Source organism: Procambarus clarkii, chromosome 74, assembly GCF_040958095.1.
Source record: "Procambarus clarkii isolate CNS0578487 chromosome 74, FALCON_Pclarkii_2.0, whole genome shotgun sequence".
In the NCBI taxonomy this organism is placed as follows: domain Eukaryota; kingdom Metazoa; phylum Arthropoda; class Malacostraca; order Decapoda; family Cambaridae; genus Procambarus; species Procambarus clarkii.
The window spans coordinates 9,483,936-9,500,278 of record NC_091223.1 but is presented as its reverse complement, the minus strand read 5'-3'; positions in this window follow the sequence as shown (position 1 = coordinate 9,500,278).

Genomic DNA, 16,343 nt, shown 5'->3' with positions numbered 1-16,343 from the left:
GTGAGGCTCGCTTCCTGAGGACCTTGACCTCACTTGAGTGCCAGACATCGCAGGGGGAACCCGCGCCTCCATTTGAGCTCCCGCCAGAAGGGAACTCCTAGTGATATATCTCGAAGAGAAGAGAAGTGTGTAGACGTGCCAGCTGTGGAACCGAGCTGGGAACGTTGTGGTATCAAGTCCTGGTCGACGAGCAGAGTTTAATAAGCTACTCAGAGGCATTTTCGTGGGCTGTGTGGAGCGCCCCTGACCAGACGCCGTCAGAGGAAAAGCGCCCTCGATCAGTTAATCTGTGGTAAGCACGATATACGCCAGTTCATAGTGATCACTTGTAGTTGGTCGTGTGCCCAGCGACGGTAGCAATGTTTATTTATAAGTGAGACATGTTTTTAATAAGGCAGAAAGCCTGAAATAGGAGAGTGAAGAGGGAGGAGCACGGAGCGACGTCCGCCCCCTCTGAGCGCTGGCGGACGACTGAGGGAGCCTGGCTCTTGACGGAGGAAGACCCTCCCAGCGAGTGAGGACCGCCGCCAGGCGAGGTGGAGTATGGACCCGCCCAAAACGGGGGAGTCCACTCTCACTGTATGTAGAGAACAGATAGAGGTTTGAGGCAAGCATATTGTGTGGTTATTTTTGTTTATGTGTTAAAGGGGAACATTTTATTGGAGTGTCGATGGGTTGCAGGTTTGTCTTTTGGGGAAGAAGTTGCTGAGAACTTCGAAGCCAGCAGATGAAGTAGCTGATGAGACTCCAAGGTAGTGGAGCAGAGGACCTCGAGCTGTGAGGAGAAGCAGCAGTGAAGAGGAGTGTCACGTGCTTCTGTAGAGGTGGAGAAGCACCATAGTTGCTCGGGGAAACTTCATGTTGTAGCAGCCAAGAGAGCTGTGGAGGACCCTAGCAGAAGGGTGAAGCACCGTAGTTGCTCAAGGAAACTTCATGATAGCAGCCTGGAGGAGCTGCAGAGGATCCTGGTAGTGAAGCCCGGGAGAACCTAAGGATATTAGGGTAGTGAACTTCCAGAGGTGGAAGGGGAAGTTCTGGTGGATTACTTATAGGGAGTTGATAGTGTTTGGTTGTCATTAGCGTGCAAGACGCAGTGAGAGGTGAGTGACTGTTGGCATTCTTATGTCAAGGAGTTTTTTTATACTGAAGTATCAATGAACATTTATACTGGTATGTGTTATTGCATTCAAATGCTGATTTCTATATATATATGTTATCTTGCTGATGGTGCAACAGTGTATGTAGGCTTGATCAACTTGAGGAGGTTGATAGTATCAGGTGGTGAACCAGGAGATAGGATACCACTTGATAAGCTGATAATAGAGTTCTGATGGTGTTGGAGTGCAACCTGATTGTGATATTATAGAGTATAGGATTCATTATTATTATATGTGTGTATGTATCGTGTATGTGCTTTGTCCAGTAAATGTGTCACAATTTGCTGGTGTTTGCCTTTGTCCTAGTGAGGCTTCCCAGTGTAACACGGGTTTGGGTTTCTCTCTCTACTTCTCTACCTTCTACTCCCTCTACCCGTATTCTTACTTTTTATTCTCTACCAAGGGACTCCAAAACTTTTACCAAAGCCAACTCCACGCCACGTGGTCCTAAGACGATTGACCGACTTAGGATTCTACACCCAGTATGACGTGACCTAGGCTCTGAACAAAACCCTAGAGTCGCCTCTACGCTGCCACCACCAGACCAGTAACACAAGAGCAATGATCGAGGTCTGGATCGATCACGCTAATTAATCAACCTAGGGGCTTGATCCCCACTATATACGATGACCTTGAGTGTGGAATAAATTACACGGTAATGATAATTCCGATTCGATGTTAGAATCGGCGCCCAATCCAACTTTACCTCGTGTGGACCACGTGACCAGAACAAGTTTACACATAAAACACATGGAAATAATGAAATGCAAAATATTAACAAATTGAATTTATTAAAAGAAAACTAAAACAAAATCTAAATATGTTCAATCCCTATCACTTTAACACTCCCTACTTGACCTGAATGGCAAATGAGAAGACTATCCCTATAATTAACAATAGCAACTATACCTTGGGCGACCAGCTCTAGGTGTTGGGCTGGTCTTGGGGAGAGGTAAGATGTTTGACCTCTCCCAGCTGCTCCCGTATTCACACTGATCTCTCCCTTGTCTTGTCTACCCCAGACAGAACATTGTATCCTTCCGCCTAGTCAAAGTTTTACCAAGTTACTAGCCAGGTTTAAGTTATAACAATTAAACTCTGTTGTACTTAATTGATCCAGACTGGTTGAATTATTTTACTGAAATAAATTACACAAGCCTCTAACGGCAGAGCTGTTCTCGATCACAAAAATGGTTATTAAAACTTTGAGAAATAGTAGACCTGTCAACCCTGCTGACCTATGACCGCCGGTCACTCCGCCTTACAAGTTAGATCTGATTCGTGACGTCACTGATGGTGACTTAAACTCAATAATTAGAATACTCTTGATGTTGTACCCAGTACTATTATACAATACAATTTTAATACAAATGAATAAAGGCTAATTTCTCTAAATTACTGAATACTATAGGATGATTCATTATACGCAGCTATGAACAAAGCGTCGGTTATTTCCACCGCGAATTTCCCTGGGGGTCAGGTCACCATGCGGGCTCAGCTTCCCATTCTCTTTTGTCGATAACCACTCTGGATAATTCTTACAACAGCCTAGTTTGTTACACCAGGAGGTAGTAAAGAAGGAGAGAGAGAGAGAAAGAACCAAGAACCACTGCCGTGGACAGGGTAGGAGGTAATACTAGTAAGTCATAGGGGATTGAGGAGATCATATCTCATAAGGAGAGAGTGGGGAGTCACAGCGGCTCGAGTGGGTGTGTGCACGTGACAACGAGGCTAAGTGTTGGAGCCGCATCCCCTAAACGTGTGACGTTGAGCCCCTCTCCAAGAGCCAGAAGCGCCAAGGGTGATCTCCTAGTATAAGCACTCTGCCGAGTTGTGGGTTGGGTTGTCCATAGAGAAGGATCAACGACGACAACACCAACCAACCCACAGTCTATAATAGTAAAAAACATATTTTTTCCTCTCACACAACGTTTCCACACTTTGGAAAAAAACTGATTTACAGTTTACCTCTGTTACTTTGCTTACTCACTATTTCTATGTTACTTAATAGTGTCTCCCTGTTGGCCAGCACTAAGTCTAAAACATCGTTTTCTCGCCTTGGCTCCATAATATGTTGTTTAAGAAACGTTTCGAGAGCTAATATTTAAGAGGTTTTGATTTCTTAAGAAATCTTCGGTGAGGTTCATGTCTCATCGTTTAAATCTTCGTTTTCAGTGTGAAAAAAAATCTTAAATTTTTATGTTTTGTCGGCAGTTCCCTGCTTTCTAAATTAATCAATAATTATGTAATCACACTAATATATAAAATTTCTGTGCACACGAGCACACTTATGGGTGTGTTACAACGTGAGACTTGTGACTTGTGTCGAGTAATGGAATTTGAAGTGCTTAGTGGCTTCATACAAAAAAACAAGATAATCTAACCCTGTATTGTGCACGCTTGCTCAATGCAACAGATTTGTTATTGGCGTTACAACAACATATTTGTAAGAGGCTGTAACATCAGTAACTGCGGTTGTAATATTTGGGAGCAACATAATGGTAGTAACCTTACTTTGAGATGATTTCGGGGCTTAGCGTCCCCATGGCCCGCTCCTCGACCAGGCAGCGGGGTCTATAGACTGGATTTAGAATCAATATTAATAGTTATAATTGCACTAGGAAGTTTGGTGAGGCAGACTAAGTGGTGTACAGGTTTTAAATCTTAAGTAAATCTTTCAAGCTCTGGTACGAGAATGTTTTCCTCTGTTTACGATATACTGGTGTATTTTATTCTACAACATCCCCCATAAGAACATAAAAAATAAAGGTAACTTCGGAATTTTTTTTCTCATACGAGGCACCCCATTTTTATATTTATCCAACGTCTATCCTACGCCTGAAACAATTCATCGATCCCACGATGATTATGTTATTGGCTAATTTGTTCCATAAATCAACCCCCCTTTTCTAAGTCTGTAATGAGGGATATTAACACATTGGAGAACGTTAAGCTCCGAGCAACGAATACACTCAGAATCACACGAAACATTGTAACACATGCTGAATACATTCAGGTATTCAAGGCGAAGGTTAGTGGAATGTTTAAAGGCAGGAATTTCAAATTATTTAATGTCGTGAAATCTTGATCAGAAGAATATATTTGTCCAATCAAACGACGCGCAAAATTGGGCTTAAAATGATAGGTAAACGATTCCTGTCGCCCGGTCGGAACTGAGAGCACCTTTGGGTCAACATTTATGAGTAAGCTGAAAGAGAAAATCCGTAGGAGCGGTGATGAGGATTCGAACCTATGCGCTGGGTGTTCACAACCACATGCCCTAGACTAGACCACGACATGGTCTAGTCTTCGAACATAGGTTCGAATCCTCATCACGGCTTCTACGGATTTTCTCACTGATGCTGTCACGTTAGTGTGATTACTCTCTGTGTATAGTAAGCTGAATAAAAATATAACCAAACTGCTACTTACATATTTTGTATCGTCATAAGCCTCTGATTAACATACAACATCAACATCTTTACACACAAAAATCACAATAGCGTGATGCATCAAATGAACCAATCCACAAGGGCCGTGACGAGGGTTCGAACCTACGTCCGAGAGGATCCCAGACGCTGCCTTAATCGACTGAACTCTGACATGGTAAAAGCATTGCAACCGGGAAATCATCTTGAGTGTCAATACCCAAGTAGGAGTCCGGAGTCATTTGCATATATATATGGTCCTCTTATCTGTGTTGTAATTAATCCCACAAGCAGAGCCTGCGGTTAGCTGTCAAGTGTGTATGTAATACGTAGGAAAGGGGAGAGGAAGGAACAGATACACAGAGGAACTGAAAGAGTGAGGTAGTGATGGATGAAGTTAAGAGAAAGAAAAGAAAAGAGACAAAAACAGATCGTGAGTGAGAAAGAAATAATTGGATAACTATAATTAAGAACGATAATGAATATGTTTACAAACATACACATGTTCAACATTCATACATACGTGCATGTGTGTGGAGCTACACACGCCCTTATCCGGCCCCGCCAAGCCTGTCCTGTCTACTCAATCACCTCCTTTATTAGCCTATTCTGTCCTACTCTCCAAACCCTGCCACCACCCCTGTGCCCACCCCACCCTGCCACCACCCCTGTGCCCACCCCACCCTGCCACCACCCCTGCATACACCCCACCCTGCCACCACCCCTGCGTCCACCCCACCCTGCCACCACCCCTGCATACACCCCACCCTGCCACCACCCCTGCATCCACCCCCGCGTCCACCCACACCCTGTCACCACCCCTGTGCCCACCCCACCCTGCCACTACCCCTGCGCCCACTCCACCCTGCCACCACCCCTGTGCCCACCCCACCCTGCCACCACCCCTGCGCCCACTCCACCCTGCCACCACCCCTGTGCCCACCCCACCCTGCCACCACCCCTGTGCCCACCCCACCCTGCCACCACCCCTGCGCCCACCCCACCCTGCCACCACCCCTGCATACACCCCACCCTGCCACCACCCCTGCGTACCCCTGAATACACCCCACCCTACCACCACCCCTGCGTCCACCCCACTCTGTCACCACCCCTGCGTCCACCCCACCCTGCCACCACCCCTGCGTCCACCCCACCCTGCCACCACCCCTGCGTCCACCCCACCCTGCCACCACCCCTGCGCCCATTCCACCCTGCCACCACCCCTGTGTCCACCCCACCCTGCCACCACCCCTGTGTACACCCCCACCCTGCCACCACCCCTGCGCCCATTCCACCCTGCCACCACCCCTGCATACACCCCACCCTGCCACCACCCCTGCGCCCACTCCACCCTGCCACCACCCCTGTGCCCACCCCACCCTGCCCCCACCCCTGCGCCCACCCCACCCTGCCCCCACCCCACCCTGCCCCCACCCCACCCTGCCCCCACCCCACCCTGCCCCCACCCCTGCGCCCACCCCACCCTGCCACCACCCCTGTGTCCACCCCCACCCTGCCACCACCCCTGCGTCCACCCCCACCCTGCCATCACCCCTGCGTCCACCCCCACCCTGCCACCACCCCGGCGCCCACCCCACCCTGCCACCACCCCTGCGCCCACCCCACCCTGCCACCACCCCTGCGCCCACTCCACCCTGCCACCACCCCTGTGCCCACCCCCACCCTGCCCCCACCCCTTTGCCCATCCCACCCTGCCATTACCCCTGCGTCCACCCCCACCCTGCCATCACCCCTGCGTCCACCCCCTACCCTGCGCCCACCCCATCCTGCCCCCACCTCTGCGCCCACCCCACCCTGCCACCACCCCTGCGCCCACCCTACCCTGCCACCACCCCGGCGCCCACCCCACCCCTGCGCCCACCCCACCCTGCCACCACCCCTGCGCCCACCCCACCCTGCCACCACCCCTGCGCCCACTCCACCCTGCCCCCACCCCTCGTGACTCGAAGACATGTCATGTCCTATTGCGATTAATTGAACGTGATAAGCAGTAATTACAACCTTATATAATATGCCTTTATCCTATATTATCTTTTATGGTTGAATTGAACGCCACCCTCACTAACATTCAAATCAAATCAAATCAAAAACTATACTAGCAGATGCCAGTACGTTTATAATTGGGAAAATTTACATAAAAGTACACAACGATAAGTAACAGCATAACACGTAAACACTGTCATCATCAGAATCATAAATTTAACAAATAACAACTAATACAAATTATTTCAGTGTTGGCTAGATTACACTGGTGAATAGGAATCTAAATTCAACATAACATTTTAAATACAAAGTAAGTGACGTTCAGCTCAAGATAAGAAAGATGATATATTGTAAAGACACAACATTAGCAGTCACACGCCTTAGACCACTTAACCACGGCGAGCAAAAAGCAATGAACCTGGGATTTAACTGAATCATCTCGCGGGTCCTGAGGCTTCCACTGAAGCCAAGTCAGGGTTTCACTCATTGCCCCCAATCCCTCCAGTGCACTCTGGCTGTGGTATAGGAGCTCTGCCCCCACACAAGACAAATTCACAGACAGAGCAAGAAACAGTAGGGACTGACTTGTAAACAGGTATAAAAAGCACAGCATCAAACATGCACAGACTTCACCAGAGAACAGAAAAGACAAGGAAAGTGAAACAGAAAAAATGAAACAAGATTCAAATATGATTGTAATCCATAAAAATAACTCAACATATTACCATGGAAACAGATTTCTCAAACACCATATATACGAAATATACATATGAAAACCATATATTTTATATATAAACAAAATGAACCTACTATTTTTAAAACAAAGAAAACGTAGACTGAATATATCGGTCGCAAACTGGAACTCTCTTCAGCAATTTTGGATCGAAATATTCGGTTGATATTTCCTTATGTTTTCAGATGAGTGGGTTATTATGTTCATAGAGTATTGCGTTATTTCACTTCATTCTCATTTTATATAAAAAATATTTTAACCTCGAACAAGACATTTTACTCGTTAACACGCAGACATGATTAGTCAGGCCTGCGAACGACGAAATAAATTGCTCTGAAATCAGATATCGCCGAGTCAGGTGCTGAGGAGCAGGGTGGCACTGTGTGGGGTGACTGTCTACAGGAGCGTCATGGTGGGCCAATATTTGCTGACGTTAAATCTGTCTAATGACTTGATTACTCCATTCAATACCCGCCAGATAATCGAGGGCGGAAGACGGTAAGGTCGCTTTGGTCTTGATTATCCTTCGCCGACAGACCCTTGTAGACCGACGCCACTATTTCGTCTCTTAAACGTGTCGCTCATCAGCGTCGATCAGAGCGACTGTTGTGATGAGGTCGTAAGAGGCGGTGTGGCAATTCTCTGCGAGTTGTAGTGGCGTGACCTCTGGGGGGTCACGCCGTGACCTCTGGAGGGTCACGCCATGACCTCTGGAGGGTCACGCCGTGACCTCTGGAGGGTCACGCCGTGACCTCTGGAGGATCACGTAGTGACCTCTGGAGGGTCAGACCGTGACCTCTGGAGGGTCACACCGCACGGTTTCCAGGGTTGAACACTTTTTTGTGATTTAGGGATTGAATAATGCCAAACAAATGCACAGAGCTAAATCTGAGGAAATATAACTGTGTGATAAATAGCTTTCTCTTGTTCACCCTGCCGTCCTTCCTCCCTCCCTACTACCCTGCCGTCCTCCCTCCCTCCCTACTACCCTGCCGTCCTTCCTCCCTCCCTACTACCCTGCCGTCCTTCCTCCCTCCCTACTACCCTGCCGTCCTCCCTCCCTCCCTACTACCCTGCCGTCCTTCCTCCTTCCCTACTACCCTGCCGTCCTTCCTCCCTCCCTACTACCCTGCCGTCCTCCCTCCCTCCCTACTACCCTGCCGTCCTTCCTCCTTCCCTACTACCCTGCCGTCCTTCCTCCCTCCCTACTACCCTGCCGTCCTCCCTCCCTCCCTACTACCCTGCCGTCCTTCCTCCTTCCCTACTACCCTGCCGTCCTTCCTCCTTCCCTACTACCCTGCCGTCCTCCCTCCCTCCCTACTACCCTGCCGTCCTTCCTCCTTCCCTACTACCCTGCCGTCCTCCCTCCCTCCCTACTACCCTGCCGTCCTTCCTCCTTCCCTACTACCCTGCCGTCCTTCCTCCTTCCCTACTTCCCTGCCGTCCTCCCTCCCTCCCTACTACCCTGCCGTCCTCCCTCCCTCCCTACTACCCTGCCGTCCTCCCTCCCTCCTTACTACCCTGCCGTCCTTCCTCCCTCCCTACTACCCTGCCGTCCTTCCTCCCTCCCTACTACCCTGCCGTCCTTCCTCCCTCCCTACTACCCTGCCGTCCTTCCTCCCTCCCTACTACCCTGCCGTCCTCCCTCCCTCCCTACTACCCTGCCGTCCTTCCTCCTTCCCTACTACCCTGCCGTCCTTCCTCCTTCCCTACTACCCTGCCGTCCTTCCTCCTTCCCTACTACCCTGCCGTCCTCCCTCCCTCCCTACTACCCTGCCGTCCTCCCTCCCTCCCTACTACCCTGCCGTCCTCCCTCCCTCCCTACTACCCTGCCGTCCTTCCTCCCTCCCTACTACCCTGCCGTCCTTCCTCCCTCCCTACTACCCTGCCGTCCTTCCTCCCTCCCTACTACCCTGCCGTCCTTCCTCCCTCCCTACTACCCTGCCGTCCTTCCTCCCACACTACTACCCTGCCGTCCTCCCTCCCTTCCTACTACCCTGCCGTCCTTCCTCCCTCCCTCCCTCCCACATCCTGCCTTCCTTCCTCCCTCTCTCCTTCCTTCCCTCCTACACTGCAGTCCTTCCTCCCTCCCTCCCTCCTACCCTGCCGTCCCTATCCCTGGGTTCCTTCCTCCCTCTCCACGCCCTTCCTTCCTCCCTCCCTCCTACGCTGTTCACACCCTGTCTTCCTTCTCCACTGCCGACCACCCTACCTGTCTATTAAGCCTCCATCCCTCTCACCCTGCTTTCCTTCCTCCCTCTCTCCCTCCCTGTCTTCTTTCCTCATTCCTTCACATCCTGCCTTCCTCTTTCTCTGTCACCTTGCATCCCTCCCTCCCACCTCCCACCTGCCTCCCTCCCCCACCTTCCTCCCTCTTCCCACCTGCCTCCCTCCCCCACCTTCCTCCCTCTTCCCACCTGCCTCCCTCTTCCCACCTGCCTCCCTCCCCCACCTTCCTCCCTCTTCCCACCTGCCTCCCTCTTCCCACCTTCCTCCCTCTTCCCACCTGCCTCCCTCCCCCACCTTCCTCCCTCTTCCCACCTGCCTCCCTCTTCCCACCTTCCTCCCTCTTCCCACCTGCCTCCCTCCCCCACCTTCCTCCCTCTTCCCACCTGCCTCCCTCCCCCACCTTCCTCCCTCTTCCCACCTGCCTCCCTCTTCCCACCTTCCTCCCTCTTCCCACCTTCCTCCCTCTTCCCACCTGCCTCCCTCCCCCACCTTCCTCCCTCTTCCCACCTGCCTCCCTCCCCCACCTTCCTCCCTCTTCCCACCTGCCTCCCTCTTCCCACCTTCCTCCCTCTTCCCACCTGCCTCCCTCTTCCCACCTTCCTCCCTCTTCCCACCTGCCTCCCTCCCCCACCTTCCTCCCTCTTCCCACCTGCCTCCCTCTTCCCACCTTCCTCCCTCTTCCCACCTGCCTCCCTCTTCCCACCTTCCTCCCTCTTCCCACCTGCCTCCCTCTCACCTTTCCGTGTCTGTGAGCTATATGAGTTTGTTGCACACTGAAACACCTGTTGCTTCTCTCCTCCTCAAAACAAATGCCGTCTTTTGTATTGTTTGAATTTCCTGCAGTGTTTCTGAGCAGTTCACCAGCAAATCTCGTTCAAAATATAACATCTCCCTAATTGCCTTTGGTCATCTCACCTGCAGCTACGCATAATATTTACATTATGTTTAAGTTGTTATTATTTATTTTATCTGTTAATCCCTAGACCTCTCGATATACTAAACCTCGAATAAGACATGTCCACAAGGGGAAAAAATAAATTTTAATTCTAAGATCACGTTTAAATCTTCTATGACCAATGGAAGGGGACAAATCAGTGCTTGTTAAAAGATTGAACGTAATCAGTTGTGATTGACGTGTAGAGTATTTTTCATTCATTAACAAGGAAATTAAAAGCATTTGGTAATATCTTAGAAACCGTCTTCATGTACAATTGCTGTATGGTCGTAGCCTGTTTTAGGCTATACTCGAACAGGCTGCAACTGATTCCAACAACACATAATAATTTTTAACGTTGTGTATTCAAAATCTATGTTTCTAAAATGAAAACCAATATTGTTGTATAATGTTATTTGTATAGTTTAGTCCTGTCATGGTTGGCAAAAACAAGACGTCAGCAGAGCACTGTTCTATGTTCGTTGGTTATTTTTTTATTAGGAAACAGAGAATAAACAAAAAATAAAAAATGGCATGAAAACACCAAATCGTAACAGAGCAACTCATCAAAGCAAAACAAGAAAGTTACACAAAAACAAAGTTGAATACACATGAGCAAGTACATGAATAAGCAAGATAGTATATGGCAAAGGAACACAGTCAGCAACAGAAAACACATGTACATAGCAAAAAGCATAACAAGTCATACATGAACAAACACGAGAACAGGATAACTAGACATAAAAATACCAAAAAATACAAGGTATCGAACAACAAGCACTAAACCAAACCCATCACAAACACAGGAAAATACAGAAATACATAGGTACAATACAACAAACACAAAAGAAAAAACACTCAAAGGAACACAGTGGAATAATCATCACGGGGATACAGCTTACTGTACCGCCACCATTCCTCCCAGACATCCGAAGAACTTAAGGCACAATGGCGACGAATCCGCAATGAGGGATTCAGTTGCACAGGAAAAAGCGAAATAGATCTCTGCAGCACCTAGCCCGACAACGGGTTACTGCACAGGGGGCAGCCGCACTAAGGCTGACTTCACAGAAGATGGTACCACAGGAGGAGTAACCACCGCTGACTGCAGGACATGTGATAAGGGCACAGAGCCCACCCTGCGAACGTCCTTCTTCAGTACAACGGCCAGGTCACCGAACACAACACCGGCCACATGAGGGGGAGGCAGAACCCTCCACACTGGGGACAGGGAACATGGGGGCTCAGGCGAGGAAGCAGAGGAATCAATGCTTCTTCAACGGTCCCCCCCTTCCACTACATGGGCACCAGTTACTCACACCGCCACACCACGATCATGGACCACACCGGCCCCTGCACACCATCATCGATACCCTCAGAAGAAGAACCCCCAGAGGCCCCGTAGTCCTGCACGTCGGCCCAGGCCTCATCACCAGGGGAAGACACTCCGAACGTGCCGCTAACACTTGGAGACAGGGCGTTGGTCGTCAGAACTATCACATTTTCCATGAGGAACCACAGCAGAGCCCCCAGGTGGACTCACAACACCATACATAGCATGATCCACACTACTGCAGCTTCGACGACCTGGGCCACCAGACTACACACCACAGGAGTCACCTTAACTGGAAACAGGGCCGGCATGGGTGGTTGGGGCAGGGAGAGCCAGCGACAGGGCTGCACAAACCACCACCTCGACACCCACACCTCTACCCACAGCCTCATCCAGGCAGGCTGTCGAATCCTGCAACACCACCAAGTCACCAGATGACCCAGAAGCATCACTCACATCAGCACATGGAGACTGGGCCGGGGACACCAGTGTTGGAATCCTTCTCCCTGAAGAGTTTCACAGGGCTAACTTGGGGGCCCATCACAACTCGCACCCAGGTGGCTCTAAAGTCTGCATGGAACACATGGAAAGAATAACCCATCAGTATTATCGATGATGGAATATGGCTCTTGAGTCTCATGGCCAGAATGCAGGTCCCACAAGGGACACCCTTCCACCTCCCGGAGAGACGACGTTTTCTCGTATATGGAGCACCTGCTCAAACCTGGCAAAGTACCAAGGCAGGAGTTCTTCAGGGAACTCAAAGGGTTCCCCACGCACCGTCACATATTTTCTCACACTGCAACGATTAGATACAGTCACTGACACACCACCATCAGGGATAGCGAAGGAGTGCCCATCATAGCACCCTCACTATATCACGATAAACTGCCAAGGAGCCAAACTTGACAACTGCTCGTCTCCCAACAATCAGCTGCACACCACATACGGCCGCCACAGTAACATATAACAGGTCCAAAATAACCACTTCCACTGCTGGATATGAAGCGGGGGTCAGAGAACTCCACTCCAATAGAATCCTTCCGGACGACAGAGGGCAAAGGCATCCCCCATACTGCAGGCCAACACAGCCGAGGAGGCCCCACAGGAATGCACATACAGCAGGTCCAGTTCACAAACGTAAACAACTACTGGCTTGTAAACCAGGAGCTTACAGCGACACGTCTTCCTCGGCCGACAGTCAGGCAAGGAGTCTCATTTGTTAGTTATTAGTCGCAATTCGTGCAGCCCATTCTCATTAACAAAGGTGAAAAATACTTACACGTCAACTGTCTTCAGACTAAGTCCATTCCATCCAGCCGTCGACTTCAAAGATGCTTTCATAAATTTTAACTTGCTGTTCATTAAAAACAGGAATTTTCAAATATAAATTAATATTATTAAATATTAGTATACTATGCACACTTAGGTATTGGTTAGGCTAGGTTAGTTTAGAGGTTTAGGTTCTGTTGGTAATTATTTGCATTTCTAGTACGTGGGTGAAGCTTTTCAACCCATCCTCGACTCAAGTCTATTACATCCAGTGGTTGACTCCACAGACAGCCCATCCTCCAAAGACCCAAAAGTGATTCCATGCACCCGCCAAACCCCCTTTTATGAATGAAAAACGGTTTACACACGACTCACAACTAATGAGGTTCGAACATTTCTGGAACAAGTGCTTCGCTGACGACTTTTGTCTGAACCACAATGCTGTAAATGCTTCACCCACGTACTACAAATAAAAATAATTGCCAACAGAACTTGAACACCAAGCCTAACCTAACCTATGCCTATATATGCCCAATATGCTAATATCGTAAAATATTAATTTATGTTTGGGAAACTTCCTGTTTTGAATGAAGAGGTTGCCACAGATTCAATCATAAATTTTTACATGCTTTTTATTCAAAACTGGAATTTTCTAATATATAAATTAATATTATAATATAATAGCATATGGTGCATATATAGGCATAGGTTAGGTCAGGTTAGGTGTTTAGATTCTGCTGGTGATAACTTGTATTTGTTGTACATGGGTTAAGCATTTACAGCGTTGTGGTTTGAACAAAATTCGTCAGTGAAGCACTCGTTCCAGACGTGTTCGAACGAAATCAGTTGTGAGTTGCATGTAAATCGTTTTTCATTCATAAACAGTGGGTTTGGCAAGTGCATGTAATCACTTTAGGGTTTTTGTTTTGAGACGGGTTGAGCATTTACAGCGTTGTGGTTCGAACAAAGTTGTCAGTGAAGCACGTTACCAGTTGAGAGTAGTGTAAACCATTTTTCATTCATTAACAGGGGTTTGTGGGTGCATGGAATGGACATTGGCCTTTGTTTATGAGGACGGGTTGTACACGCAGCAGCCAAAATGAATGTATGTGATTGAAAAACTAATGAGGCTCAAACACTTTTCAAATAGTGCTTCACTGATGACCCCTGTTCGAATACCATTGTGTTGAGAACTATGGTCGATGCAGTTGTGTTGACAGCCGTCGTTGACAGCGTGTGTTGACAGCCATCGTTGACAGCATTGTGTTGACAGCTATCGTTGACAGTATTATGTTGGCAACGATGGTTGATGGTATTTCGTTTGCAGCGTTGACAGACAGTGTTGTTTCTGATAACTGTGGTTGACATATGGTGTTGGCAGCTGTCATCTTTTTTTTTTCTCCATTTTATTTGTAACACAAAGGAAACAACATAAAAGCACTGAAGTACCAAATAAAACCGAGCAAAAGCTCCACTCCATACATCAACACCAGAAAACCAAAATAACACAGAACATACAGAATAACACAGAACATACAGAGTATCACAGCATGGAAAACATAGGAAACAGTGAAGAACAATGAAGACAGAAATATAGTTCACAGAGCAATACAACACAATGGGGAAAACGCAAATAGAACAGGAAAAATGTAACACAGAAACACGGTTTGAAGAAAATCCACATAACCCAGACAGGGCACGCCATCATGACATACGTAAGGGAAACACCCAACACCAAGGAACCAAAATAATGAAAGACAGTGAATAGAAACGAAAAAAAAAGAAAACCACACATAACAATCTGCACACCACACAACAACAGACACCATACCACAGAAACAAAACACATTTCACGCACAGGAACAGAGCACAAACAAAACAGGACACACAGCACACAAACCCCCACAGACACAACAACACACACCAAATGTGAAAGCTAAATTAGAGGCATAAAATGTACAACACAATAAGTATAACACAGTAAAGATAACACATGAATTATAATATAGAAAATAGAACATAGTACATTCAAAACAACCACAACACCCAGACAAGGTGTGCCAACCTGGACACATGACGTAAGCATATAAGACCAGGCATCAATTACATAAGGACAGGGAGTACACAAAGTGAGCACAAGCACTACTTATATTTGGCCGGGAACTCCTGTACCAAAAAGTGCAAGCAGTATGCTTCCCAAATCAGCATGACGTCATTGGTTACACAGCCAACAGGTGGCGCCCAAGGCCGAGGTATCAATTGGCACCCTATAAATAAACTCCTTCACCTGCAGCACCCAAATAATGGAAGAGCACCACGGGATCAAACGCGCCCGGGCATCCCGAGAGTTTCAACACCTGACCCTCACTGACCACTTCCCTGGACGCTGTGACAAGGCCCACCACAGAACAGGGCAATGGAGGGGGGAAGGGGGTGAGGGGGTGAACCACAGGGGACTCAGGCGCAACATGGTCCCCATCACGGGACACAGGAGCCTAGGACCCCGGGACACATCCTTCCTCGGAACCATGACGAGGTCCTGAGCATCAGGGGACAACCTCCTACTGCAGGGAGCCAACAGAAGGACGTGCAGGAGAGTAGGGAACACAGGAAACAAGGCAGAGCTCCTCACAGCCCGTCATTGACGGCAGTGGACGCCGGAGCACTATATTCTCCCACCTCCACCCAATGCACACTACGAAGGAGAGACACACTCCAAACCCGCCTCAATCGCTTTGAGACAGGCTGCTGATCTTCTGAGCTATCATGCCCACCATGCAGCACCACAATAAAACTCTCCTGTGGATGCATCCTCAAAGCACGATCCCTGAGAACCCCAGCTTCCACAACTGGGGGCACTGGACCACACACTACAGGAGACAACCACTTGCGTACAGCCAGAGCGACGGGTAGACATCGTATCCGTGGACGGAGCATGCAGGGGCGGCTGAGTTGGGGCGGGCTGGGTGGCTGAGATGGGGAAGCTGGTGGCGGGGACGGGGTCCACACCAACCACCACGTCGACACCCACACCACCACCCTCATCCACATCCAGACGAGCTGCAGAATCCGGCAACGGGGCACCAGACGGCTGGAAATCAACACACATCACACCAGCACAGACAGGTCCGGGGCCGCCAATGGGGGAAAATCCTCCTCCCAAAAAGGTTAACAGGGGTGACCTGGAGCATCTCATAGAAGGCATGCTGGGAATCTGGTAGCCCGATAGGACACACCGGAAACACGTCCAGGG